The 27592-nt window shown below is 40.2% G+C and overlaps 1 protein-coding gene and 1 pseudogene; both read left to right on the top strand.

The window, feature by feature from the left end:
• Positions 1-27592, top strand: part of LOC116900171 (cytochrome P450 2J3) — a 326660-nt gene that overhangs the window by 206658 nt on the left and 92410 nt on the right.
• The window catches only part of LOC116885426, an 82279-nt pseudogene that overhangs the window by 49923 nt on the left and 4764 nt on the right, over positions 1-27592 (top strand).

Raw genomic sequence — 27592 nt, 5'->3', positions numbered from 1 at the left:
AACATCTAACTAGATAGTATACAAGTGAAGCAAAAAGCCATGGCTTTGACCTTACATGGATCTACTTTCAGAAGTGGCCGCATCTCTGATCACTGATTAACTCTAAATAATACAATGCAGTGTAAGCCATGGTAAAGAATAAGGTTCAGAAATCACAGAAAGAGGAGTCGTACATGTAGAGCTTCCCACTCTATATTGCAAATGTAATTTTTATTGCTTAAACACATGAAGATATTCTATCTGTAAAACATCATAAACAAAGTGAGCACATAAGTGCCAGGTTATAAATCAAGAGAATACAGAAGAAAACATCCTTGTTCTTTCTAAAGAAATGTAGGATGGAGTGAGGAGCTGGCCCTGGGAGGGAACAAGAGAGGTTCTAAACGAAAAGATCCTAGTTCTCAGAAGAAAAGGAGTACTAGACTTCTGTCAGACTACATTATAGAGGGATAGAATTCAGGTCAAGGAGACAATGTTTAAAGAGATATGGAACGATTGAGAACCTGGGCTATTTGAGAAAATAAATACCAGCCTATGCATCTTAGGCAGTGGGGAGAAACTGGCCTTGGTGAATGAAATAAGGAATCTTCATACTAAGACTGATATAAACATACTACAGAGTGGGTAATAAAAATAATGGGAGGTGGGAGTGTGGAGTGAATAGGTTGTGTTCATGGCATATTCATTGTGATGAAGGTGTGGGTCTAAGAGGACACAAGGGACAATCTGCACTAAGGTGACATTGGGAACCAGTAATTAACATGTTAGAATCAAGTGAGATTGAGAGAACGGTTCAGGTAAAGAATGAGGTGGATGAGTCACTGTGACATAAAGGGACACTCTGGGCAGTCCAGACACCATGCCAAGGAACCTAGTGGACTAAGTTTTCTTACTCTGCTGATTGAAGTATTCCTAACACTACTAAGTGACTGGGTTCAAAAGTTTCCTATTGAGGGGTAAGAAGAGAGAAGCAGGGATAGTAGACACACAACTTTCTTTCAGAGCCCTCACTATAAGAAGTAGCTGGATTGATGGCTTTTCACCTCTTTTGTCTTTTTCTTCCCATAGATGCTCACATGTCTTCTCACAATTACATGCTGACCTGTTCCCAGAGACCAGCATATTGCGATAAAAAGAAACCCTAATGGCCCTGGAATATTTTAAGAACACACAGTCCATCATTGTTCTGAACTAAAGACTGGATTTGATGGAGCGCTTAGGGTATGAACAGGATTGGGATATTTGGAACTACCATCCCTTACAGCATGTATTGCAGAATTCGAGCCTTGTCTCTTTGCTTTCTTTTATAGGGAACTATGGTTCTGATCAAGTTGACTGCTCTGTACAGGGACTCCAAAGAGTGGACCACTCCAGATACCTTCAAACCAGAGCACTTTTTGGAGAATGGAGTGTTTAAGAAGAGAGAATCCTTTTCTGCCATTCTCAATGGGTGGGTAGTTATGAGAAGGAAACAGGTCAGAATCCTACTTCGTCTCTTTTTACATACCTAGAGAACTGTGCTCTAATTTGACCATCTCCTTACAGCTTCAACCAGTACAGATCCAAAGTGTCATTTGCAGATCAGAGTTCTCTAGATTGAACACTGGTTCATACTGCTCCTGTCTCTCAAGCCCTCTCATGCATATGATGGAAACTGCGGCTTAACTTGCTTTGTTTACCACAACACTAGACACAGAGACCCAATCCCTCTACCTCCTGAATAAAACCTGAATACATGCCACCTTTTCAAAGTTTTTGAATATCTACATTATTTATAAGTGATTCACCCCCATAGGTAAATATCTTAGTTTTGATAAGGATGAGCAGGCATGCTGCATGGGAGGGTCATTCCCTACTCACTACAAAGAGAATATCAAACAACAGTTGTAACTATCACTCGCATAGCAGCTTTGGGTTCTGTCCTATTCAAGAACTCTCCTAACAAGTAAGTCATTTGTTTTTTATGATTTTAAGCATTGGTTTTAAAATCTAGTTAGACAATTTGTGTTCTGCAAATCGATAGTCAGTTAAGAAGATGCAGAGTTGCCCCTTGGAGCATGTGTCCAACTGCAGCCTGTCAAGCTGGAAACAGTAAGCACAGAGAGATGAGGACACAGACTCTGACAAATGTGCTATGGCTGTAGCTCAATGTCCACCAGATGTCCTCACAATAGAGCTTGTGTTTCTTAACACTTCTTCCAGAAGGTGACTGAATGCTGCACACTGAGGAACACTGTCCTGCCTTTGGGTGCCCGGATGAAACTGTTTCTGTTCTCTTTGCCTTTCCTGTGCTTCTGAGGCATCTTTGTTGACTGTTCACAATCCACATTAGAAGGAAAGCTGGCAGAAGATAGGACATCTGTCCAGTCTTCTTGTTTACAAAACAATTTTAAAAGTTTTGAATTACAGTTCAAAAGCTCAGCTGTCTATTGCATTTATTTTAATTATTTAAGAATACTTAAACTTTCTAATTATGTACAGAATCAGACCTGTAATCTAGAACTATGACTCTTTTTACATCCGACCTAAGTGATTGATATGTTGATTCCTAAGACCTTAGTGAAAGGAACCTTAGTACGTTTCCATGGCTTTTATGGCCTGAGTTTATCCTCTAATACCATGTGTAGACTGCATACTTCAATCTCCTGAGTTTGTAAACTATTTTCTCCAGGGAGGATTCATATATTTTCCTTTTAATAGTTCTCCTATGCATACCAGCTGTAAAATAACACCAACAGGGACTCACAGGTGTTTTTCTGAGTTTTGGTGAAAGGGAATGTGTTCAAGTAGCCTTTAGCCGAGCCTGTTTTTATTGTATTCCCCTCACTGAAAACATATCTGAGATGAACAACTTCTTAGGAGGAAGTTTGGCTCACAATTTCAGAAATCTCAGTCTGTGGCCAGATGAACAATAGGCATATGGCTGAACTGACAAAGAGTAATTTTTTAGAAGTCTTTGGCTAAAGCACATAGCCAAAAAGCAAGGAGAGGATTCTACCAGTTTGCAGCTATACCATTAAGGACATCACCCAAATGACCTACCTTAAACACATAGCCACTTAGTTTTCTAATATTTACAAATAGTGCCACGGTCAAGATAGTAACTGAGTTGTTTACTGTTCTAGTGATTTGAGGAGATGCTATGACCAAGGCAATTTTTATAAAAGAAAGGATTTAATTGGGACTTGCTTCCAGATTCACATGATTAGTCCATAATCATTATGGCAAGAAGTAGACAGGAATGGCACTAGAGCATTACCTGAGAGCTTTATGTCCTGACACGAAGGCAGAGAGAGGTGGGAGACAGAGAGAGGTACAAAAGAGAGGCACTCTGGTGTGGCTTTTGACACATCAGAGCCCACTTCCAATGACACAACTCCTCCAGTGTGCCAATACCTCCAATTCTTCCAGGAACAGTTTGTCTCCCTGGTTACCTATTATTCAAATATACGAGCCTATATGGGTCATTCTCACACAAACCACCATTGTAAAATCAAGATTAGCCATTACCCAGGCCAAGCTTTTAAGTACATGCTCCAGACTAAAACACAAGTTTCCATCTGCCCAGCCATGCTCAGGAAGAAAGAGGCCATTTCAAATAATTGCCAAATGAGGAAGGCTTAGCTGCATGACAAGGAGAGGGTCAACCACAGTCACAGTGGTGTTGATAAGTCATATCCCTAAACCTGGGTCCTCACCTTGCTAACATTGGATATCATGGTATGTGAATTCTTACAGGAGAATGTTGGGAATTTCCTGAGCTGCTAGCCATGTTATTCATGACAGGTAACAGGAGCAACATGAGAAGAACAGAGATAAATGAAACATGAGAGCAAAACCATAGATGTGACATAAGATACTGGCATCAGAGTAATGTGTTTACAATTTACCTCTTCAGGTCTGCTTTCATGTTATTTTCTCAACAACCTGTATTAGGCAGATAACAAAGTGGAAAAAGGAATCTATAAGAAAATTCTAAAATGTTTAATGTCACTGAAAACCAATAAAGCTTCTTATACATTAGTCTGCAGAGAAAAAAAAATGCCATCATTCCTGCTACCGTATGCTTGTTGGGAACCCCATGGGGACAGTGAAAAAGATGTTCAAATATTAACAATAGATTTATTTTAATGCTGGTCCAAGTATCTTTGTTATAATCCATATAAATTACCTTGTTTTTTAACTTACTTTTTCTCAGTCAAAAAATGTTCTAGTTTGGAAAAAAGAAAGAACTAGATGGCAGAGTAGCCATCTCACTTCTTTAACTGGCTTGTGTTGGAAGCATAGAATGTACTGAGATTTCCAGAACTCTCATTAAAAAACTGAAGCATGATGACATGTGCATATAATTCTAGCACCTGAAAGGAGGGTGTATTGGGCCTCAGTAGCAAGACTAATTTAGCAAGTTCCAGAGAGTTAAGACCATATCTAAAAATGGTGAGAGGTATGGCATTTAAGAATCAACACCTTTATCTGTCTTCTGAAATCCACATTCATGTGAATGCATGTGTACACATAATGGACACACATGTGCACAAACACATCCATGCAGACAGGGGCTTAAGTATGAGTTAGAGTCTAGGTGTTTTGCTGCAGTCCTCTTGGAATAGTTGATGAGGATATTCACTGAGGAAGAAAAGAGTGGAGTGCTAGAGTTGCCCTTGATGATCACAGGTTACCCATAAGAACCCAGATACTGGATAAATTCTTTGAGGTGACAGGTATAAAAATAGATATAAACACAAATATGTGTGTAAAGATAAGAAAATTTCTATTTGAATCAGGCCTTAATGGCTGGAAAGATCTTAGACCTAATCAAGTGGGAATAAAGCCCCTCACTTGAGGATTTACAGTAGGAAGGTGAGGAAACCGGTCGCAATCATCAGTTAAGAGTCTGACTCACTTTCTGACTTTGTCCTGCAGGAAAGAGAGCTTGCCTTGGAAAACAACTGGACAGGTCTGAGCTGCTCATTTTCTTCATTTCTCTTATGAAAAATTTACTTTCAAGCCTCCAAGCAGTGAAAAGCTGAGTCTGAAGTTCAGAACGGGCCTCACCCTTTCCCATGTAAGCCGCCGCATCTGATCTATACACAGAGAGATGCTGGAGAAGAAAAGAGAAAACAGGAAAAGATAGTGCATACCCTGAAGCTTCTGGGCCTGTTCACAGAACAGAAAAAGATGTCACAGACTGAAAGTGATTCAATATTGGAGATATTGGGCTTAGAAAATTGAGTCAAACTCCTAGAATGCTGTCCCCTTAATTTGCTGGTGGGTAAATCATCTAAAAACTCAATGGCATAATTTTTCATCTAGAAACTTCAAGGAGAATGGTTATTCTTCCTTTGAAGAAAATGTATTAAATTGAATTTAAAATGAATTGAATATCAAAATTCAGGAATGTTATTATTAATCAAAATCACATCATGAATCACATCTCTCCTGGTGTGCTTTCCTTAGCCTCCCTACTCCTTTCTGGCTCACTGAAGGGTTAGTCCTTCCATTCCCCAGTGTAGGGGAATTCCAGGAGGGTGAGGTGAGAATAGGTGGGTAGGAGGGGGGAGCATCCTCATAGAAACAGGGGAGAGAGGGAACAGGAGAGGGGATAACCAGGAAAGGGGATAACATTTGAAATATCCAATAAAGTTCTACATTGTGTTAAGAGCTTTCGGGGAAACAAAGAAGTGTTCGCCTTGAGTGGTACAAAGAGAGAGTAAGAATGAGGACTAAGTTTCTGATTAAATGTACAGACAGGTCACAGAGACTAACCCATGAAAGACCTGTGACTAAATTATGTAGTTCTACTTCCATGCAGCCCTGGAAACCAGCAGAGCAGTGATGTTTTCTTACAGGCAGGCAACAAACAAACAAGGTATAAAAACAGTTTACTCTTTATTTTAACTTTTATTAGTCTTTGTGGATTTCACATCATATAACCCAACCCCTCTCATTACCATCTAGCCACTCTTCACCCTTGCAACCCCCCCACCCCAGAGAATAGAAAAAAATCTCCTTTTAGAGGCTGTAATATGTCACAATGTGTCCCATAGTATACACTGTTATCCATATACCTTTCTTTCAAATGTTCATTTCCAATGAGTCTGCCAAGAGGACCCTGGCTTCCGCTATACTACTGTTGGTTTGGATCTGTGTGATCTGCCCTTTCATGCACTACAGCAGTTTATGCATGGCATAGAGATTTTGAAGAGGGCCAATTCAAAGCCCAGGGTATGATGGTGATAGTTACCTGAGCTGCTCAGACCACAAGCTCTCCTGCACCCACTACTAGGATGTGGTCTCCTGCCCTGCACAGACTGTACCATCTAATGAGTAGTTAGCCCTCCTACCCTCTTGCCCACACTACCCGGGAGTACTTTGCTGTCCAGGATGTACAAAGTCACTCTCCAAGGTGCTGCTGCAGGAGGGACACTGAGCTGAGATGCTCTCCTTCTCTTGTGGCCTCTGTGCTTGCTCACCAGCAATAGCCTCAACCAGTACCAGATCTACCCTGTTGCCCGGGATAGGTACAGGGCCTGCTCTCCCACGATCTGCACTTGATAAAGTACAGGACCAGTTCTCTTACTCTCATGACCTCAGGGCCAGCTCTCCTGCCTGCAGTAGGTAGGAAGAGACAAGGGAGAGGATGAGGGCATCTCTCCTCATCTTCTCAATCACATAGCAGACAAGGAGAAGAACAGGCTCTACTGATCTCAATCCCTCAGGGCCTTCTCACCTGCAACCCCCAAGTCCAGAGCCTGCTCTATCTCACTGGCCAGGAGAGGGAAAGGACCAGCTCTTTCAACTGTTGCAGCAGATCAGGGGCAGGGAGAGCACTCTTGTTCTTATTTCTCTAGGGCCAACTGTCCCACCTACCTTAGGTTGCAAATTCCAGTTCCTTTTACATGTTGCAGTTTGTCCTTGAACCTAGGACTAAGTCATATGTGGTCACATGTGGAAGCAGGTTTGGAATGCAAATGATGATTGAAGGGTCCTTGAATGCCTGAGCATGACAAACATTGCTTTGGCAAGCTTTGCCTAATTAACATATCCAATCATCACAACCAAATCCCTCTATCACGGGGAAAGCTGGGGAAAAAAACCCACACAGGTCTTTCTCTTTATAAACTGCCATTAGACTATGGGCTACATCTGACTCCTCTCTACCCAACAGCAGTCCCTTGTCCCTCCAGAGCAAACATCCCTGCCCCTCTTCCTTCTCCTTTTCCCCTTCTCTCTCCTCCATTGCCTCTTTGTTTCTTATTCCTTGCCCTTTGGCTCTTTGGAGCAAATAAACCTCTTTTGTACTGAGAACTTGGTCTTGGGTGCTTTGTGATAACTTTGAGGTCTTTTTAGTAATGATTACCTGTGTCCAATATATGACCCTTGGGACAGTTGGGAGTTACATGTGTCTGTTGGATGTGACATCAAACTAGGACGTCAAATGGCACTGCTGTACAAAAGCCTCTTAAGATACACCCAAGCAGTTTTATTTTATGGATTCAACAATGTCCAGAGGATATTAGTACACAAAGATTTAATCCTCAATATCACAAGATTGGCTGCTTTATAGTTTGAGGGTTTTTTGCTTTTGTTTTGTTTTTGTTTTTTACTATATATTATAATATATCTTCTAACTAGGTGTTTTAAACTGCTAGATGCTGACATCTAGAATGAGAGAAGAGAAAGAAAAGGCAGGAGGGGCTGCATGGGAGACATATGAACAGTCTTCATGTGCTTTTTGCACATGTCAGCTTGCACCTATGTCTGGGCTGAACACTGACCAGCCCATATGCCTGTTTCTATTTTGCTTTTCCTCACTTTTCTAGGGAAATCTCCTCTTTTACAATGGATTTTAGTAGTGTGCGACCATCATAGTGCTGGATTCCACCTCTTTTTTTGTTGTAATGGAGTTAAATCCATTCATTGGTCTGGTGTGTAGAATAACATTAGGGACTTGTTTATCCTGATAAGGTTTTAATATGCCCGTATGCCCTTATAATTTCAAATCACTCTCATAAACTTAAAGTCTGTCATTCCTCCTACAGGGGAGGTGGGGGTGGTTAACCTAGATAGATTGCTCAGCAGGTAAGAGCACTCGTTCTTGGTGACAATCTTGATTGAATTCCCAGCACCCAAATGGCAGCTCACAACAGTTCATAACCTCAGTTATGATCCATCACCCTCTTCTGACCTCTGAAGGCAACAGGGATGTATTTGCTACACATATACATGTAAGCAAACCACTCGAGTAAAGAAAATAAATATAGTTGAAACTAGAGAGGGAGTAAGGCAAGTGAAAATGTTCCTACAGGCAAGGAGTCCCTAATAAAAATTGTGGTTCACAGAGTAAGATCTTATTGAGGAGCAGTTAAAGAAGGCATCTTCATGTTGAACTGAGTTCAATTCCTAGAATGTTGCAGAGACCACTTGGTGAAGGTGTCAGTGACTCATCATCATATTTTATAAGGAGTTTAAACTGTACTAGACTTCTATACATCCACTCAAATGCCCTTCAATTCTTACTTTCTCTCTCTTCGTTCCCTCCTTCAATCCCACCTTTCCTCCCCCTCCCCCTTCCCACCGGATCCTCCTTATGTTGTCCCTCTACCTCCTCCTCTACAATCCACTGATGAAATCTATTTTATTTTCCCCTTGCAGGGAGATTCACATGAGCCGCCCCTGCCCCATTCCCTTTTTTGATGCCTAACCCCTCTCAGCCTACAGACTGTAGCTTGGTTAACTTTTGTTTAGTGGCTAATATACAGATATAAGCAAATACATACCATAATTATTTTTCTGGATTTTAATTACATCACTCAAGGTGATTTTTCTGGTTCCATCTATTTGTCTGCTGATTTCATGATGCTATTTTTAAAGAGCTGAAAAGTACTCCATTATGTAAAAGTACAAGATTTTATCCATTCACTCTTCAATTTAAAGATATCAAGGTTGTTTTTTTGGCTATTACAAACAAAGCAGCAATATACATGGTTGCGTGACTATCCCTGTGATTGTGTATATTAACAAGAGTTATATAGTTGGTTATTTTTGTTTGTGTTTTATTATTATTATTATTATTATTATTATTATCATCATCATCATCATCATCATCATCATCATCATCATCATCATCATCATCATCATTATTATTATTATTATTATTATTACCCTCCATATTTTATTCCCATCCTAGTCCACCTTCTGACTGCTCCACATCCCATACCTCCTCCCCTTCCCACCCTGTGTCTCCACGAGGATGTTTCAACCCCACCTACCCCACCAGACCTCTCAACTCCCTGGGGCCTCCAGTCTCTTGAGGGTTAGGTGCATCTTCTTTGACTGAACCCAGACCCAGGAGTCCTCTGCTCTATACGTTTTGGGGACCTCATATCAGCTAGTGTATGCTGTCTGGTTGGTGATTCAGGATCTGAGAGATCTCAGGGGTCCAGATTAATTGAGACTGCTGGTCCTCCTACAGGGTCGCCCTCCTCCTCAGCTTTCTTTAGCTTTTCCCTAATTCACTCACAGGGGTAAGCAGCTTCTGTTCATTGATTGGGCACAAATATTTGCCTCTGACTCTTCAGCTGCTTGTTGGATCTTTCAGAGGGCAGTCAGGGCAGATCCCTTTTTGTGAGCACTTCATAGCCTCAGTAATAGTGTTGGACTTGGGGCATCCCCTTGAGCTGGATCCCACTTTGGGGCTGTCACTGTATCTTCTTTTCCTCAGGCTCTTCTCCATTTCCATCCCCGCGGTTCTTTATAACCATCTCTTTCTTTAAGTTGGGGACATTTTCTTCTATGATTTTGTTGAAGACATTTTCAGGTCCTTTGAGCTGGGAATCTTCGTTCTCCTGTATTCCAATTTTTCTTAGATTTGTTCTTTTCATTGTATCCTGAATTTCCTGGATGTTTGGGTTAGGAGTTTTTTATGTTTGGAATTTTCTTTGAGAATTGTTTTGATCTCGTCTAAGGCATCTTCTACACCTGAGATTCTCTTTTCTGTCTCTTACATTCCGTTGCTGATACATCTGTAATCCCGGACTTCTTTCCCAGGTTTTCCGTGTCAAGGGTTGCCTCCATTTGTGTTTTCTTTATTGTTTCTACTTCTACTTTTAGATCTTGGACCACTTTATGCAATTCCTTCACCTGTTTGATCGTGTTTTCCTGTATTTTTTTAAGGGATTTATTTGTTTGCTCTTTAAGGACTTCTACCTGTTTCACTGTGTTTTCCTGGATTTCATTCAGTGAGTTATTTATATCCTCCTTAAAGGACTCTATTATCTTTATGAGATAGGATTTTAGGTCAGCTTCCTGATTTTCTGGTATACTGATGTATCCAGAGCTTGCTGTGGTGGGAGAACTAGGTTCTGAAGAAGCCCACATATTTTGGCTTCTGTTACTTATGGTCGTGTGCTTGCCTCTTGCCATCTTGTTATCCCTGGTGTTTGCTGGTCTGGATGATTCTATCTAGAGTCTGACTCTTTTGTCCCTGGGTTGCTACAGGTCCCCTGGTAGGACTGTGGCCCTGGCTGTAGCAGACCTCCTGTGGGGCCTTCTGATTGTGGGGTCTTCAGAGGGGCAGTCAAGCTGTTGTCCTGTGTGAAGCTGTTCTCCAGGGGGACTCTATAAACTGTGGTTTCTGAGTGAGGCTTTCAGTCTTTTGAGTCAGTTGCCCTGCACACCACAGAGCCCACAGGAGGTCTTCAGACTGTAGTGTTTGTTGCCCAGATGCCCTGTGTACAGAGGAACTCCTGGGATGCCTTCAAGCTTTTGTATCCTGAATGCAGTGGATCTCCTGAGATGTCTCTGGCTGTGGTGTCAAGTGCCCTGAGAGCAGCAGATCTCCTGGGATGCCTCAGGATGTGGTATCAAATGCTCTGAGTGCAGTGGATCTCCCGGGATGCCACAGGATATGGTGTCTTCCAGGAAGCAGACTAGCTAGCAGTCTGTCCCAGTAGAAAAGACCAGGTGAAAGGGTAATGGTATACAGCAGGTGGGCGTTTTGGAGTGTGGTGGGTCCCGGAGTCTACTGGACTCTCAGCAGCAGCTTTGAGACTTTGGGAGGGTTCTTACCAAATGCTCTGAGTGCCACAGATCTTCTGGGTTGCCTCAGGATATGGTGTCTTTAGGGGAGCAGACTGGCTAGCAGTCTGTCCCAGCAGAAAGGATAGGGCAGAAGTGTAGCTGGGTATTGAGACATTGATTTCCATCTTTTTGAGGAACCTCCCTACTAATGACCAAAGAGGCTATAGATGTTCACATTCCGACAAGCAATGCAGAAGTGTTTCCCATGCTTCCCATCCTCAGAAGCATAAGATGTCATGGTTATTATTGATTTTAGCCACTATGGCAAGTATAAGATAGGATCTCAAAGTAGTTTTGATTTGCATTTTCCTGATAGTTAAAAATGTTGAACATCTTGGTGTTTCTTATTTGGTCAATTTATTTTGTTTTACTTTACTGATACCAACATATACTCATGGTTTCTCTCTAAACTTAGAAAGTTAATAAGAATAATTTCCTCTACTTGTTAAGAGTTGATACAACTGGGCTATGAAACCAAGTTTCATGATAATATTTTCATTTTTATTATTTGACAATACTAGATACTGTATATCAGATTTCAGTGATGTGTTTGAGAAGCAACAGGGCTTCCCATTTCAAAGAACATATTCTAGGCTTGATGGATTTGTCAAAAGGGGACTATAAACACACAGATAAATTGGTATTAGTCTTCCCAACATGAGACTAAATAAGAAAAAAAACAAGATTTTTAAAAACATATAAAGCTCTAAACATATTTTCTCAGGTTTATAAGTACAGAACAAAAAAAAATGGGGAGCAAATTGTTTTAGAAACTTCCCAATGGTGCCTGCACTTTGTCATGTTGCTACAGACTCACAAATCTGGCCACCACCACCCTGCTCCACCACCCACACAATCTGTCTCCTCTGAGAAGGTGCTACATCAGGTGATGTGTGTTGTATACCATCAATCCCAGCATTGGAGAAGCAAAGGCAAGTTGATCTCTGTGAGTTTGAGGGCTGCTTTGTCCACATAGTAGTTCTAGGAATACCACCTATTAAGTGAGATTCCGCCTCAAAAAGCAAACAAATCAACCAATCAATTAATCAATCAATCAGGGGGACACTTGCTGCCCTGCATTCTCTCTCTTCCCACAGCTCTCACAAAGGGCCTAATTGTCTCTCTTCCTCTGTTGCCAGTGACCACTGACTGTAACCCAACCCAATTTTAATCATTTGGTTTCCTGCTCTCTCAGAAACCTCTAGGAATAGACTTCGCTCTTTGTTAGGTGGTACCTAGAACTCTCTTCAGAACCTTGCCATGCTATCAGTGGCACTGATATTCTCCTGGAGAAAGTCTCTCCTGAATAAGCCTCTCAGGACTCTCCCAAACACCTACCACCTTTTCTCTCAGTCTATAAAATCTAACAAACCAACACAAATACACACACACACACACACACACACACACACACACACACACACACACTTTTTAAACTTTTTCTTTTGTTTCGTCAGGAGGGCAGGGAGGTGGGTAGGATCTGGGAAGAGTTGAGGGAAGGGAGTGTACATGATCAAAACTCGATGACTGCGATTCTTAAAGAATGAACAAAGCATTTTAAAAGTTTGAAATGATTTATGAAAGGGAAAGAAGGAAAGAGGGAGAGAGGAAGGGATGGAGGTCAGTCATTGATAGAGGTCCCTCGCACAGTATCAGAACCCAGAAATATAAGATGTCAAAGTCCATAGAAATCTCACTTCTCAGGAAGCTTGCCAGTATGCACAGCAGAAAGCCTGTTTAAAAATCAGGGATGTAAATTAAGATTCCCAGAGCCACACAAAGATTTACGAGAAAAGAATTTCTGAAAAAGCAACCACTCTTAACCAGCCTTTTAAATCACCTTTCCTGTGAGTTCTGGGAAAACCTGGCCTGGCACATATGAGAGGAGGTAAAGTACCCACCTGTGGGTCTGACTTGGGGGAAGTGGCAGAGTGGAGGCCACCAGGGCAAGGTTTAGGACAGTGGGGACTGGAGAATATTGGGTAACTTGAGTAGAGGCAGAGGGCTCTGTGAATGCCTTCAGCAATACCCAGTGCTAATGAGCTGGGTATACGCTCCCAGGCGGGACAGAGAGAGGGGTTTGGTCAATAGAGATGGTGTGAACAAAGCAGTGGACAGGAGTTCCGGCAGGACAGAGAACTGTCCTCAGTGAACAGGGTTGGACTGAGCAGAGCTTCTGTCAGTACAGTCAGCACTAAGTAGTGACTCAAGGGACCAGGCTCAGCTCAGACTCTGGCCATGCTTGGCACTCAGGATATCCTGGAAGCTGGCATCTGGGCACTGCTTCATCTCAGAACTCTACTGCTGGCTGCTGTCACCTTCTTGCTTTTGGCTGATTACCTCAAAACTGGCAATAAAAGAAATACCCATGGGGACCCTGCAACCCGCCCTTCATGAACAACTTGTTCCAACTGGATTTAGAGCAGCTGCCTCTGCCAATTCTGCAGGGAAGAAATGGTGAGGGTGTCTGGCTGTGACTTGACCCATTCCTGACCTTTAGAAACAGGGATCCTGGCACTGGGGACAGCAGGATATGACTGGAGGCTGAAGCTAGCTGCCTGCTCACCCAGTCAGTACAGCTAGTTTGTGAAATGAGCCCTCATTTATGAGACGATATTTTTTGATACCAAAAAGTTGATTTCATTATCTTTGTTTGAAAGAATTCTATTGTTTTTCCATTACAGTACGACAACATACTCTATATGATTTCAATTCTGTAAGTATGTCAGGTAGATAAATGACACCTTGAAGAATAGGCAAGTGGCTAGTCCCTTTGTATGTTAAACACTCATTCAGAATAAAACAAAGAAAACAAAACAAAAAATGAAACCAAAACCGTTCTCTTGATCAGAACTTTGAATAATATCAGTTCTCAGTTATTGATATTTGTTTATTCTATACCCTTGCTGACTGCTTGCCTCCTGACTTCATCAGCTATAATGGACAGTGTGCTGAAGTATTCAGCCCCACTGGGAGTCTGCCTGCTTTTCCTTCTTTCTCCCTTCCTCCATAAGTCCTTCCTCCCTCTGTCTGTCTGTCTGTCTGTCTGTCTGTCTCTCTGTCTCTCTCTGTCTGTCTGTCTGTCTCTCTCTCTGTCTCTCTGTGTCTCTGTCTCTGTCTCTCTCTCTGTGTCTCTGTCTCTGTCTCTGTCTCTGTCTCTGTCTCTGTCTCTCTCTCTCTCTCTCTCTCTCTCTCTCTCTCTCATTGTGTTCTCTCTTCTCTCTGTGTGCACACATTTAAAAGCAGGAGGGTTTGGTACAATAACCATCTTCCTTGTAATGTACTGTCCCTTTTTAACTGTAGTAATTTTGTGTGCCTAGATAGAGTATAATGGGACTGTGTTTTTTATTATTATTTCTACTTCATGGTCTTACCTTTAAGCAAAGAGAGTAGAGCATTTGGAGTACGTACTGCAATATGAAGAGTTTGCTACTTTACCGTATTGCTTTTTGTTTGTACTTCTGTTTGTTCTTCTACTCTATCTTCCCTGTGTTTTTCTTGGACACTTACTAGTTGTTGCATTTTTATTTCTCTTCGATCTCTCACCACATCTCTTTTATTGTCCTTCCAGTGGATTATCTATGTTATGCAAGAGACACATGCAGCTCAAGAGACTTGCTCTCATCATTTTCCATGAAAAAAATTAACTACAAGCATAGAGCATCTGAGGCCGTTGGCCCTCACTAATCCTCCCATAGCTCTGTCTTTCCTCTGAACTTTCAAGTTCACAGTTTCCTTTCTGACCTCAAGCACTCCTTTTCTCCATTCCCTCAGAAGAGGCTGCAGCAAAGCTTCTTCTCTGTGCCTCACTCCAGAATACCCACACCCATTCCCACACTGTCTTTCCCCTGATTGTAGGACTCTAGTTGGACTGTCTATTTCATTTCATGTTTTCATACCCCCCCCCAATTCCTTCTGCACTTTCTGGTTTCCTCGTAAGTATTAAGCTATTTTCTCTCTGCCTTCAAGAGGTTTCTCTGGGAGTGTAGTTTTCATGCTGTTACTATGTTACTGGAAGTTTGGCTTCACTTGAGGCTTTGTGCTGTTGGGCTCTTCATGGCAAGTTTGTGTTTTGCCAGACTAGGAAGCTTTCACCATTCTTCAAGAATTCTCTCATCTACACTCTCTATTTCCAGTTTGGGACAGACAGCTGGACACAGGCACAGCTGTAATATCTCTGGTGCTGGGTCTTGATGTTTACCATAGCTCTGTGCTGTGCAAATAGGGACTGCTTCTCACCCCTGCACTGCGCATGGTTGTTCTCATATTACTCCTCTGCTGAGCTCTCCTGTGCGCATCTGCACTTAAAGCATTGCAGCTTAATGCGTTCATATTTCTCTTTGGTTTCTTTCCGTGTCTTTATTTTCTTCCTTTCCTTGAAAATAGATTATTTTCTCATACAATATATCCTCTTTACAGTTTCTCTACCCTCTATTCCTTCCAGTCACCCCCTCCACTCCAGATGTACTCTTTTGGTTTCTTGTTGGAAAAAACAGGCTTTTAAGAGATGACAAATGGACTGGCAAAATAAAATATAATAAAATGAAACAAAGTCTATCATACCAAAGTTGGACATGGCAACTTATCAGGATGAAAAGATTCCCCAGAGCTGGCACAGGAGTCAGAAGCCCACTTATTCTCACACTTAAGGATTCCTATAAAAGTACTAACCTAAAAGCCATAACAAATATGCCAAGGACCGGGTACAGACTCATGTAGGTACTGTACTTTGTGCTTCAGTCTCTGCAGGGTCATATGCACCTTGCCTACTTGATTCCTCACTGTATCTTTCATTTCTCTTAAGATTTCCCACCATTTGAACTATTTTTATAATAACCGGATTGAAATATTTCACTGTCCTACCATTTTAATATCCATGCCCTTTCTATGAAGCTGAGTTGTTTTTATTCTTGGTAAGGTGAGAACTTTCAAACTGAATTGCAAGCAGTTAGTGTAGTGTGTCATATTTGTGCTGGAGACTGGATATATTTTATTTATAGAGGTACCCTGCTGAGGATCTATATACCCATTTTTGTGAGGCATGGTTCACTTGTAAATTTACATTACAAACCTCTGTATTGTGAATTTGAGCAACCCACATTGTGTTCCCTACTCCTACAAGTGCAGAGGTTCATCTCAAAGTCTAATGAAATAGCCTGGTAAAAAGGAAGATACGTATCTATAAACCACATGATCCCATTCTAATAGAAGCATCCATAACTCACAGAAAAGAAATAGAGGTCAGAGTTTTGCCCACTTTTGTTTCATGAGAGAGGTATAGTATCATTAATGTAATTGAAATCATATTTCTGTCCCAGACAGAATATGTGCAGTCTAGCTGTGAAAATAAAAATTAAGCTTACTGCACAGGAGAGCCACATAGGTAGATTAACAAGGTTGCATCCAGGAATAACACAATGGCAGCCTCTTGTAGGGTTAAAGTCTCACCTTTATGGTTTTTGATTTGGGGACGCAGAGGAAGAAAGGCAAGAGAACTTTGTCTTGTTGGTCTACACTTCTTTTGGCTTTCGTTGAAAGAAAAACTCTGGTTGTAGTTCAACCTCTGTCAGATGCTACCATGATTTAACAGAGTACACAACCATGTTTTTATTTGATCTTGTCTGAGTTTATATATTTGGTTTTCTACAGGGCTCCATGTGATGGCAGAACTTAGGTCATGCGTCTGATGTCAAAACAGTGGCTCATGAGGAAATAGGGCTTGGGAAGCCTTGCTGGGCCAGCATTGTTTATCCAGTTTGTTGTCTTTTATATGTGTTTGTTTTGATACTTCTGGATATGTACAAATATCGTTAAGTGGTATAATTTAACTCCAGCGATCTGGTGGGTCTTCCCTCTGGCTTTGTATATTCTTCATTTAGGCTCTATGCAAGTACAAATGCTAGCCATCATTTGCTAACATCATCTTCCCTTGAGCACACTGGCTAAGGCAAAGAGTAATATGACTTCCCCATGTATCCCCTGAATAACTGCAAATAAGTGCTTGAGCCTCCATGATTCAACAGAACATTCACTCTCTGCATTTGCTGTCTTGCTCTTCTGATGTCAGTAGAAAGACTTGACATCTTGTGACCTATAAGACAATATTTATACAGTCATTGAGTGGCTATAGCAACAGACACAAGAAAATGAATTGGCTGTACTGACTTATAACTCAATGTGATATCAAATGAAGTCACATGAGTAACTCTGGAGATATCATTTGGTAGTTTAAACAAGGCTATACTTAAAGAGAATCTTAACAAGTGCCTGGGAGAGTAACAGAATAAAATACTTGGTGAAGGATCGGTCCTCCTAGTTTTATAACTGTAATCTCTACCCCATTTCCTCATCTCTCTACTATATATCTCAATTCACCTTGGAGAACATTGTTTAAATAAAAGTCTAATACCAGTAAAATGGGAATATACTAGCACACACTTCTTGTTGTTTGTAATAAAGCATCCGAAAGTTGTAAATAAGATAAAATAAGTTTCCTCTTATAGTGGGAATAAGATCTGCAGCCTGGAAGCCAAAGTCATGGAGACTGCTTTGAGCCCCAAGCTAATTCCTCCTTTGCTGTCGCTCTCTCTCCCTTTACTGACACCATTTTTGTCTAAATCTGGCATGTGTGGAATTTTTCAATTATCAGTTAAGAGTTCCCACTATTTCCCTCCAGCTGGCAATATTTCAAGAAACTGGGAAAAGAGTCTTTTGCTTAGTAAGTCACATGACCAGATAATACGTCATTAGGACTTGGAGAGCTCTTAGCTCCATGACTGAAATGACTAGAAGGAAAGCGCACGCCTTCACTAAATCAGTACACCAATTAACCCAGGAGCCATCAGCTCTGGCTTTCATTGCCTGCTGCCATTAGCAGAGGCTGATATCAGGTACCATCAATGCCTCTGCTGGAAATTATCAGCACCCATCTTAGGTCAGGAGCCATCAGTTCTGGGTTGTGTGCATTTTATGGGTATCTTTCAGGATGGGACAAAGTGAATCTACAGACACTTATTTACAGATGGTATTAAACATACTCTTAAGAAAAAGGGCATTAAGGTTAGCACCAGCCAACTGACTGACTTTCTTCAGTTTGTACAAACAGTCAAGTCCCTGATTTCAAGAAAGAGGAAGTTTGGATGTGGATACATGGGAGAAGGTAGAATTAGATATTAAAAATTGTTTTATAGAGAATGGAGAAAAACACATGCCCCTTACAGCATTTGCTATTTGGAATGTGCTTAAACAAACATTAGCTGATGGCAAAATGGCCTTCAGTGCCCAAGAGGCATCAGATTTACCTCCTCATGAGGGGACTCCACTCCTATGGTCTGGGTCTCACTCAGGATCTAAGAATAATGTTTACCCCTCAATAGAAAAGTCTGAAAAATGTAGCTCAGGAAAGGGTAGTGCTGAAACAGAAGAGGAAAAATCAACCGCAGAGGAAGAATCTGACTCAGAAAAGAAATTAACAAAATATCATAAACATAAGTGATCTACCATGTAGCATTTAATTAAATCATTAATTAAATTAAGCATCAATATAAGTCATTCCATAGGACCACCTAAAAAAGGTATAAAGAAACCAAAGGGGCCTCTCGGATTTGCTGAGGTGTACTTTAAGCTCAGCAACAGGATAAATATATGGGCTGTTTCCCAGTGAATATAGAAAATAACAAAGAGGAGAAGGGTTACTTAGGGGAACCTTTGGCATTTAAATTGCTTATAACTCCTCAGGATTGGTTTAAAAATAGCCAGAGCCTATCCAACTAAAGATGAATTTTTACTGTGGAGAGATATAGATATAGATATAGATATAGATATAGATATAGATATAGATATAGATATAGATATGAATTTGGCTCAGGAAGAGTTCTCTAAAATGAAAGGGTTAAAATATGAAATGTTTGTGGGTATGGGGGAATGGTTTAAAGAAACAATTCAAGAAAATGACAAAGGAAGGTCTAGTAAAAGTATCAGCTGCTGCCCTAGAAGCATGGAGGCGCTTGCCCAACAGAGATACGAAAATCAAAAGGCTTGCTAATATGATACAGGGACCAGAAAAGCACTTTGAGGAATCTGCCGCTCAGCTGACAGGGGCTATAGAAAAATTAGTTCTTAGCTCTGATGCAAAAGATATTGTTTTCAAACAACTGCCTTTGAGAACGCTGCACCTGCTTGTCAGTCTCTCCTAAAGACAATAGAAAAATCTGGAAATCAATTTAAAGCATGTGTTGAGGTTGCTACTTCATATTTTCAAGATGTACCCATCACAACCACCTCACAAAGCTAGACCCTACCCGAAATCTTACTATTCCAGGACAAAAAAACATTTAATAAATGAGTTGTTCAAGTACCAAGCCTGAACATATCAGCAAACACTGTCCTGGTAAGGCATGGGGAGTCATGTGTTTTATGCTCCTGGCCCCACCCAAAGCAGAAATCCAATGGGGGTGTCCTCCCTGTCTGAAAAGGTACCACTGCATAAAGAGTGTCAAACTAGCTTTCATAAAAATGGTACTGCCTTATCTGGTGTAACCCCCAGTAATACAGGAATCTTACCAAACCAGGGAAACTACGAGAGGGACCTACCTCACACAATAATTCAACAACCTCAGGAGACCAATTTGTTTGTCAAAGAAGGACTATCCAACAGCTGCAGTGAGCCTCCACAAAAAATATTTACTCGTGACCCCTCCTTAAAGAGGTTACTTTAATTATTAAGATTTTCAAAGAAATTTTCCTCATACATGAGACCAAAGGAGTTAATACAATAGCCATTGTCTTTTAACTACTAAGGACCCGCCCCCTTTTAAAAAACTGTGTAACTGCTTTACAGCTATTTCACAATTTTAGCCCCAACTTTCAAAATTACAAGTCTTGCTTCAATTTAGAAATTGCCTTTTCTCTATAAAACATGTTCAAGTTCATTCTATGCTTCCTGGTCTGATGCATGAAGGTAAGGATTAATTTACTTTCTTAACAAAAGTTTGTTGCTTTTCCTAGGAAGGTAACTCAGCAAAATCTTACATCATCAGATCACCTCCGCACTCAGAGATACTGCTCTTGAGTTCCTGCAAAGCCACCAGCTCAGCTTGGGAATTAACCCCTGATGAGCCTGTGTCCTTGTGATACAAAGCAGACAAATGTTATACATGTGCTGTCTTTTGGAAAATTAGCCTTTATTCCTGTACTCATGGACACTTAATTCTCATTGTTAATTATGTCTTTTCCTAACTTGGGAACACTTTCAAGGATATGATACAGTATTTGTTTCAGGATTTTATAATCTCGAATATGCCAAAGGCTCGAAATCAGACAATGCCCTTGTTTAAACTTAAAAAGCCTTTTTAAGTTTAACTGGTGTTTGACTCTTAGTTTCTCATAATCCACTGACATCCCCTCTAGTTCACAGGGACAGGGTATTGTGGAATGAGCTCATCAGACCTTAAAAGATAGAGACATCTAAATTACAAAATGAAATCATAATTGTTTATCTCCTTATACTTTATAAAAAAAATAAGTCCATTTTCTAAACGTTTCAAGCCTCTATAAAATAAAGACCTACTAACTGGATAATAAAAAAGACTGGATGTTTTTCCAGGAGAAACACTGTTTATATATTTACAGGACTCTATACATGCCAGACCAGCTGACTGTGCCAGGCCTTCTCCAGGGACAGAGACTTCCACACCTGCCACTTCCTTCAAGTCCAGGTCAGCCATGATCATTTGCAGACTCTCCACCCATGCCAGAGACCCCAGCAAAAGAAGACACTGAAGACATGGTCCCTGACAGCATCCCATTGGACTTTTAATCCTATACCCAGGAGATAAAAGGGAATATAAAATTGTTACATATAAATCTATATGTATCATTTCTGACCAGAGTGCTATTTGACCAATTGTATAACTTCACCAGGTGTCATATTGCTTTTTCTCATTGTATACTGACTACCTTATGTTCTGTTACCAATTACTTTCTCACAGCCTTAAGGTAATGCTTCTGCTTTGCTTGCCTTGGTACAGCCTGCTAATTCTCTTTCATGACGTAAGAAATTTATACCTGAAGTAATCTTAGACATTACAATCTTAATTGCTATCTGAGGGTCAGTTACAGCTTCTGCTGCTTCTCTGGTCCAGCAGGTACACAATGCTAATCATATAATTCTTTAATAAAAGTGATTTCTTCAGTACTGATTACTGAGGATAGGATTGATAGAGGCTTGACAGATAGAATCAATGCTTTAGAGGAAGCCATCCTTTACATAGGAACTCAGGTTCAAAATATTAAAACACGTTTAACTACCTCATGTCATGCCAATTATAAATAGATTTGTGTCACTCCTCTGTCTACAATGGGTCAGAAAAGTCCTAGAAACAGATACAAGCACAGCTACATGGTGTGTGGAACAATTCACAACTTGCTGTTGATATGGATACCTGCATTCCCAGATCAGTGCCCTCAGTCACTGCAGACTGAAGAGTTCTTCAGCAGCAGAATTGGCTGATCATTTATCAAATTCGATCATAAATTTTGTTAAGGATAATTCTTTATGGAGTTTTCTTATAAATTTGGGAATTACTATAGGATTAGTTATTCTGCTTCTGTTTTTTCTTCCAGTCATCTTCAAGCACTTAGGATCTGCTGTCAGTTCTGCTCAAAGGGAGAATTATACGCTCCATGCATATTATTCGAAGGGAAGAGATGTCAGGAGCCGTAATGGGACAAGCTAATTACCAGCAGGTGATCTTCCTGAGATGGCCTGCCACAGATTATTATATAGGCTGTGACAAGTTCACTCTTATTAGGCAAGGCCATAGGAGAATTCACTTTAGGGAAGATTCCTGCTATTAATATGCTTTTCCTGTTATTATTAAACATATATAACAATCACTAAGCCCACCCCCTTCGGAGCAGATCTCTGCAGATCTACGAAGATGTACTGTCTTGTAGTGATGCTATATAGACAAATAGAAGACTTCTTAAGTCATAATGATAATCCTATAAGAATTCCTAAAATTGTATCAATGATTATTAAGCTCTTTTATAGTGGGGCTGCTATTAGGTCCTTTTCTGTTAGTCAAATCTGCAGTGAGAACTCTGCCACTCTCCCAAGTGTCACCAGTGAATTGCTTAGACAGAAACCAGACTTTCTCCTACTCTGAGTAAATTCCAAGAGGTTGTAAAATGATTAACCAAAGGTCATAAAAGGGAAACTAAGGAATTATTAAAGGTACTAGGACAGAAGATAAACTATTGACTGGATTTACTGACACAAAACTTCACTAATAACTTAGTTATGGTTTTAAACCTTTAGTGAACCTGGGGAGTTGTGACAGGTGATGGATGTTTAGCCAGATAATTATTCCTGATGGATGGGCATGTAAACATTCTCTGTTGTAAACTTCTATTTCAATTTATGATTTGATATTTTTTATGTGAACTTGCAATGAACTTCGTAGCATGTGATCATGTTTTCTGAAAAATGTACAAGTACTGAGTACAAGTACATGAGATACAAGAACAGTTTTTCCCTTACTAGAATTTGTTGCTTTTCTCAACTTAGAGAAGAATTTTTTCCCTTTCCCCACTTAGAAGAATTTTTCCCTTTCCTTGCTTAGGATCTTTCCACTTAGATAGCTTTCATAGGAAATTTTTTTACAATTTAGTAATAAACACTATAATTACTTTTCAAAGTGTCCCTTTTTTCTTCCTGAAACTTCTGACTATCAGGCTGTAAGTTAGAGCTGTGTAGTCCCCTGCTGAGATAGAACTTAATCTCCCACTGTTTGGCTACAGGTATCAATCACCTAAGCCAGCAAGCAGTCTTTTACCCTCAGAAAGAGCAAGAAAGTTTTTAGGACTTTTTAGAAGTTATCATCAGCATCTCAGTACAGTTAGAGAGCTAGAATGTCCAGACACCCTCAGACTTTAAGACATCACCAGAGTCCTACTCTGTGTCCCCACCACTATCCTCTCTGATCCAGAAGTCTCCCAGAATTATATAATATTTTTGAAGCTTTATTCACCATCTACTTTACTTCAGTAAAGAATGACATCTTACCATATAAAAATTAAATCATGTTAGTAACACCAGCATACACAGTGACCTGTACAATACATACTAGTGTAATCTTCCTGAGGGAAAATAAATCCTGACAAAAAAATTTAGAAAAACAGTGAAAAGGTGCCTATCTGACAATAAGCAAGTAGCCAAGCTCCAATCAATTGACTTTTGAGCATTACTTTCATGAAGTAAAGGACAAGAACCATGCTAGTTTAAGAAACATTGTCTATTCACAATGAATACTAACTGCATAGACGGAAAGAGAATGTCCTCAATGTTATCACAGAGGCCACGGTGGTTGGACTGTGTAGAGAAACTTGCACAATGTTGAAGAATTTTAAGGGTTCTGTCTCTGTAGGGCTAACAGAAGGTACAAAGCGCCATGACTTTGAGCATAATGGATGGCTTTTGAGGATTGTAAGCCAAGAAGTAAAGTCATGTGAATTTGTAAATGTTCTCTTTGGAAACAATTTGCAAAATGATCAAAGAAGGCATTAATGGTGGAATAAAAACTGATTGACTTGTATGCCAGCATTCAGATAGATGCTGGAGTACACCAGTGATCAAGGAGCTCGGCTCATTAAAAGTGCCCTGTTGCTTCACATATTCTGCAAGACACAGGCAAAACACATGTGTATTCAGGAATGAGAGGGAAACCAGAAGCTGAATATTCCCCTAAAAGAAACAGAAAGAAGGAAAGGATTTTTAAAAATGCAGAAATGTTACTCTATGGTATCTCCAATATTTTCTTACTTTTCTGGTTTTTACTGGTTATTTTATTTTTCTTTATAAGCTCTATAATGCCTGTCTATCCATAATGAAATATCATCCTGGATCACATCAGTTTTCAGAAATTGGGAAAAACTGATTTGGCGTATGTCCCATACAGCAGAAAATCACTGTAAAGATTGAAATCCTGCTGAGCTGAGAGAGAGTTCATTGATGCTTTCCTTACAAAAATGACAAAAATAAGGACAAGCTGCCTGGGTCTTCATAGAAAAGAAAAATAATGTGGTTTAGAAGTTTCCAATGGACCTTGCATCATGATGCCATATATTTAAGAGTATAACACTGCATTGATTCACTACAAGATGAATTCCTATGCCTATTTGCATGTGAGGTTCTTATGAGAATATTGGAGATTCCATCACCAAGGGCAATGGTATCCTTTGCTATGTCTCCTTCCTTCATCCTCAGTACCAAGTGTATAGCATCTTTCACCTCTCCTCATCTGCTCCCATCTTCACATATCCTCTTTCTGTTTTTTTCAAGCCCCCTACTAATAACAATAATCCATGCTAATATTGCCACTCTCAGATTAATCACATCTACAAAGCCAATTTTAGCTTATCAATAAAATGCACCAGTTAGAAAATGAAGGTCTGAGCATCTTTGTAGCTCACTGGTTAACACGGTATGGAAATATCAATTAGGAATCATGTTTTAGGACTGCATAAAGCCATGTACCAGAAATATCATTAAATGGAAATGACTCACTGCTGTTTAGCATGAGATTCTAAAAATGGCAAATAATGAATCCCTATGTCCTCCTCCTTGTACTTTGCCCTTAGGTAAAGGAATTATACACAAAGTAAAAGTAGCAATTAATCATCAGAGGTCTAGCTTTTGACAAGTTAGTCTAACGGCAATCACGAACCCCATCTCAGTCAACATTGAGTTTGAGTGAATGCTGGAGTTTAATTCCAAAGTATGGGTGGGGCCTCTGTCATCCTCTGTCCGATATCACTCTCTAATCACAAAAAGGCTGGAGAGCAGCTGGTTGCATGTATGTGTTATCTGTGCATCACTGTGACACCACTCAACAAAAACAATTCAAGAGATTGAAGACTTAACTTTTGTTCACAATTTCAGCATGGGTTTGACCCATCCTCTCAGAAAGGGAATGGCAGAGCACCTTAGCTCCTGGTGTTAAGGCGCTGGGGTAGAGCCTGCATAATCATTGTTTACCAGGAAGCAGGAGGCAAAATCCAGGGCCTTTTATAATTTTGAGTACCTTCCCTCCTGATGGACTCTCCAATGGACCTTACTTCCTAATTTCCCTGAACCTCTAAATTAGCCCCACCAACTAGGAACCAGGCATCAAAAACAAGAGCCTGTAAGAGATGTTTCATGTTCAGATCATAACTAATTGTGCTGTTATAGTCTCAGTAGGCCTCTGGCTAATCCACATTACTGCATCTGTCATAGAATCTTAAACTCAATGGATTCCTGTTTCATCCTCTGACCCAGTGTACAGTGAGAATGCCTACCCTACCTCTTTTCAATTTCACCTTCCCGGCATAATTCAACAAAATCAACATTTTATCCCTAGAGGAAGAGTCAAATTATTGACTATGTGGAGTTCAGATATGAGACATCAAGAGCAATATTACCAAGTTAATGCTTCTAGAGAAGGTTGTGAAGATAATAGTATATTCTAAATAAGGACTGATAGGTCCCAAGAGCTTTTGACAATAAAACATTAGTGGGGGAGCAGAACAGCTAGTGAACATAGAACTTTTACAGAATTTCTGTAGTGAAAAAAATTCCTGAGTATTTGCTATAATACCATTCCATTTCACATAATTTATCATGATGAAGATGTGTGTTGTATTATTTAGTGATTTCTAGAGGAGCAAAATTTTAAGTCATTCAAATAAATCATATATATGATATATTATATATATCAAATATATAATGTACACATACAATATTTTATTTAATGTATTAATAAATAATATTATTATAATATATTAGTACAATAATAAAACATAAATATATAATAAACTAGAGAGAATTACATACCAGCTAGTCCAGCAATGGTCACCTTCAGCATGTGCCAGAATCCAGAAGTAGGTACTAAGGCCAGTGAAGGAATTGCCTTGACAGTGACAATAAAGGCAAACAGATGAGGAAAAAAACTTCCTTCTTCAGTGTCTTCTATATAGGCTACCACCAGAAGCTGTGGCCCAGATTTAAGACGGACATTTATACCTCAATAGATCCCACTTTAAATGATTTATTTAAGAAAACTTCCACACAGGTGTACCCAGCTACTTGGATTTTAGTTAATTCAAGATGTAATCAAGTTGGCCACCAAGAATAACCCTTACAAATGGTCTTCTCACTTTATGAAATTCAAGCAGAGCAATGTGAATTGAGCAGTCAAGGCCATGCCATGACCTATGGTGAAACTGGTACAATATATCAAATGCTTCTCTGCATCTAATTATTTCCCATTTAACCAAAAGCTTTTCAAAACTGTAGTCATAGAAACAAGGGTCCTGATTTTTATACACTCAAGAGCTTTTGAACGACTTCTCACTTGGAGAACAGCACTACCCAATGTGATCAAAGCAAACATCATTTTTAAGATTTCTTCCAACTTCTTTTTCCAATTTCAACATTCTTCTCTTGAGATAATCAGAAATACTCTCAGTATACATGTTACAGATGTGTGGCTTAACACCTTTGCTGGACTTCTAACATTAGGAATGGGAGATGTCTCTGACTCTCTTACCTGTTCCTCAGACCTTTTGCCTCCTAGTGGTTAGCTTCCATTAAACATTGATATGCCAGCTCATGCTTAATCTTATTATAACTTTATATGCCATGTTCAGTCAATAGCCCTAGGAGGCCTGCTCTTTTTTTTTAAGGGGAACAAAGGAGAAGTGTAGGTGGGAGAGCAGAGATGAGGAGGAGAGATTGGAAGGATTGGAGGGAGGGGAAATTAATTAAGGAAGAAATCATCTTAAAAAAATACACAATGAGGGGTTGGGGATTTAGCTCAGTGGTAGAGCGCTTGCCTAGCAACCGCAAGGCCCTGGGTTTGGTCTCCAGCTCCGAAAAAAAAAGAAAAAAAAATACACAATGTCATTCTAGTACCCAGATAAGACTACTACGAATTTTAATGAAGAAAACCCCATCTGCGCACTCTGGAATTCTTCTTTGCTAGAACAGAGATAACAACCACAACAATGAGCTAGGCCCTGCTTTACATGAGAGCAAACCCAGGAGTGCAAGGTGACCACATGCTGAACAAGGCAGAATGATGCTTATGAAAGTTGTAGCTTAAATACTGCCAGAAAATAGAAGAGTAGTGTGGAAAGACATGGAAGAGCAGTGAGATGAGATGCTGTGGAGAAAGGTCATGGCCTTTACATGTCCTGTCAGGATTGGGATGAGTCATGGATGCAGACTTTATAGTCTATGCTTTGAAGGAACTTCAATTCTGAGGTTCAATAGAGAAGTCAACTGTCCTCGTGGCAGGTTCTAGCAAAGAGTGATAGCATCACATGAAAACCACTCAGTCCCTTCTTCCTTTTCAGCACTGCCATCCTATTGTGCCCTGGATATCACCAAAATGGCTCAGTGTGATACTTGGCATCTTATTGATGTTACCTCTGTCTTTTCAGACTCAATCACAGACATTCTGCATGA

Source organism: Rattus rattus, chromosome 1 (genome assembly GCF_011064425.1).
Source record: "Rattus rattus isolate New Zealand chromosome 1, Rrattus_CSIRO_v1, whole genome shotgun sequence".
NCBI lineage: Eukaryota > Metazoa > Chordata > Mammalia > Rodentia > Muridae > Rattus > Rattus rattus.
This window is presented reverse-complemented; position numbering and strand designations above follow the sequence as displayed.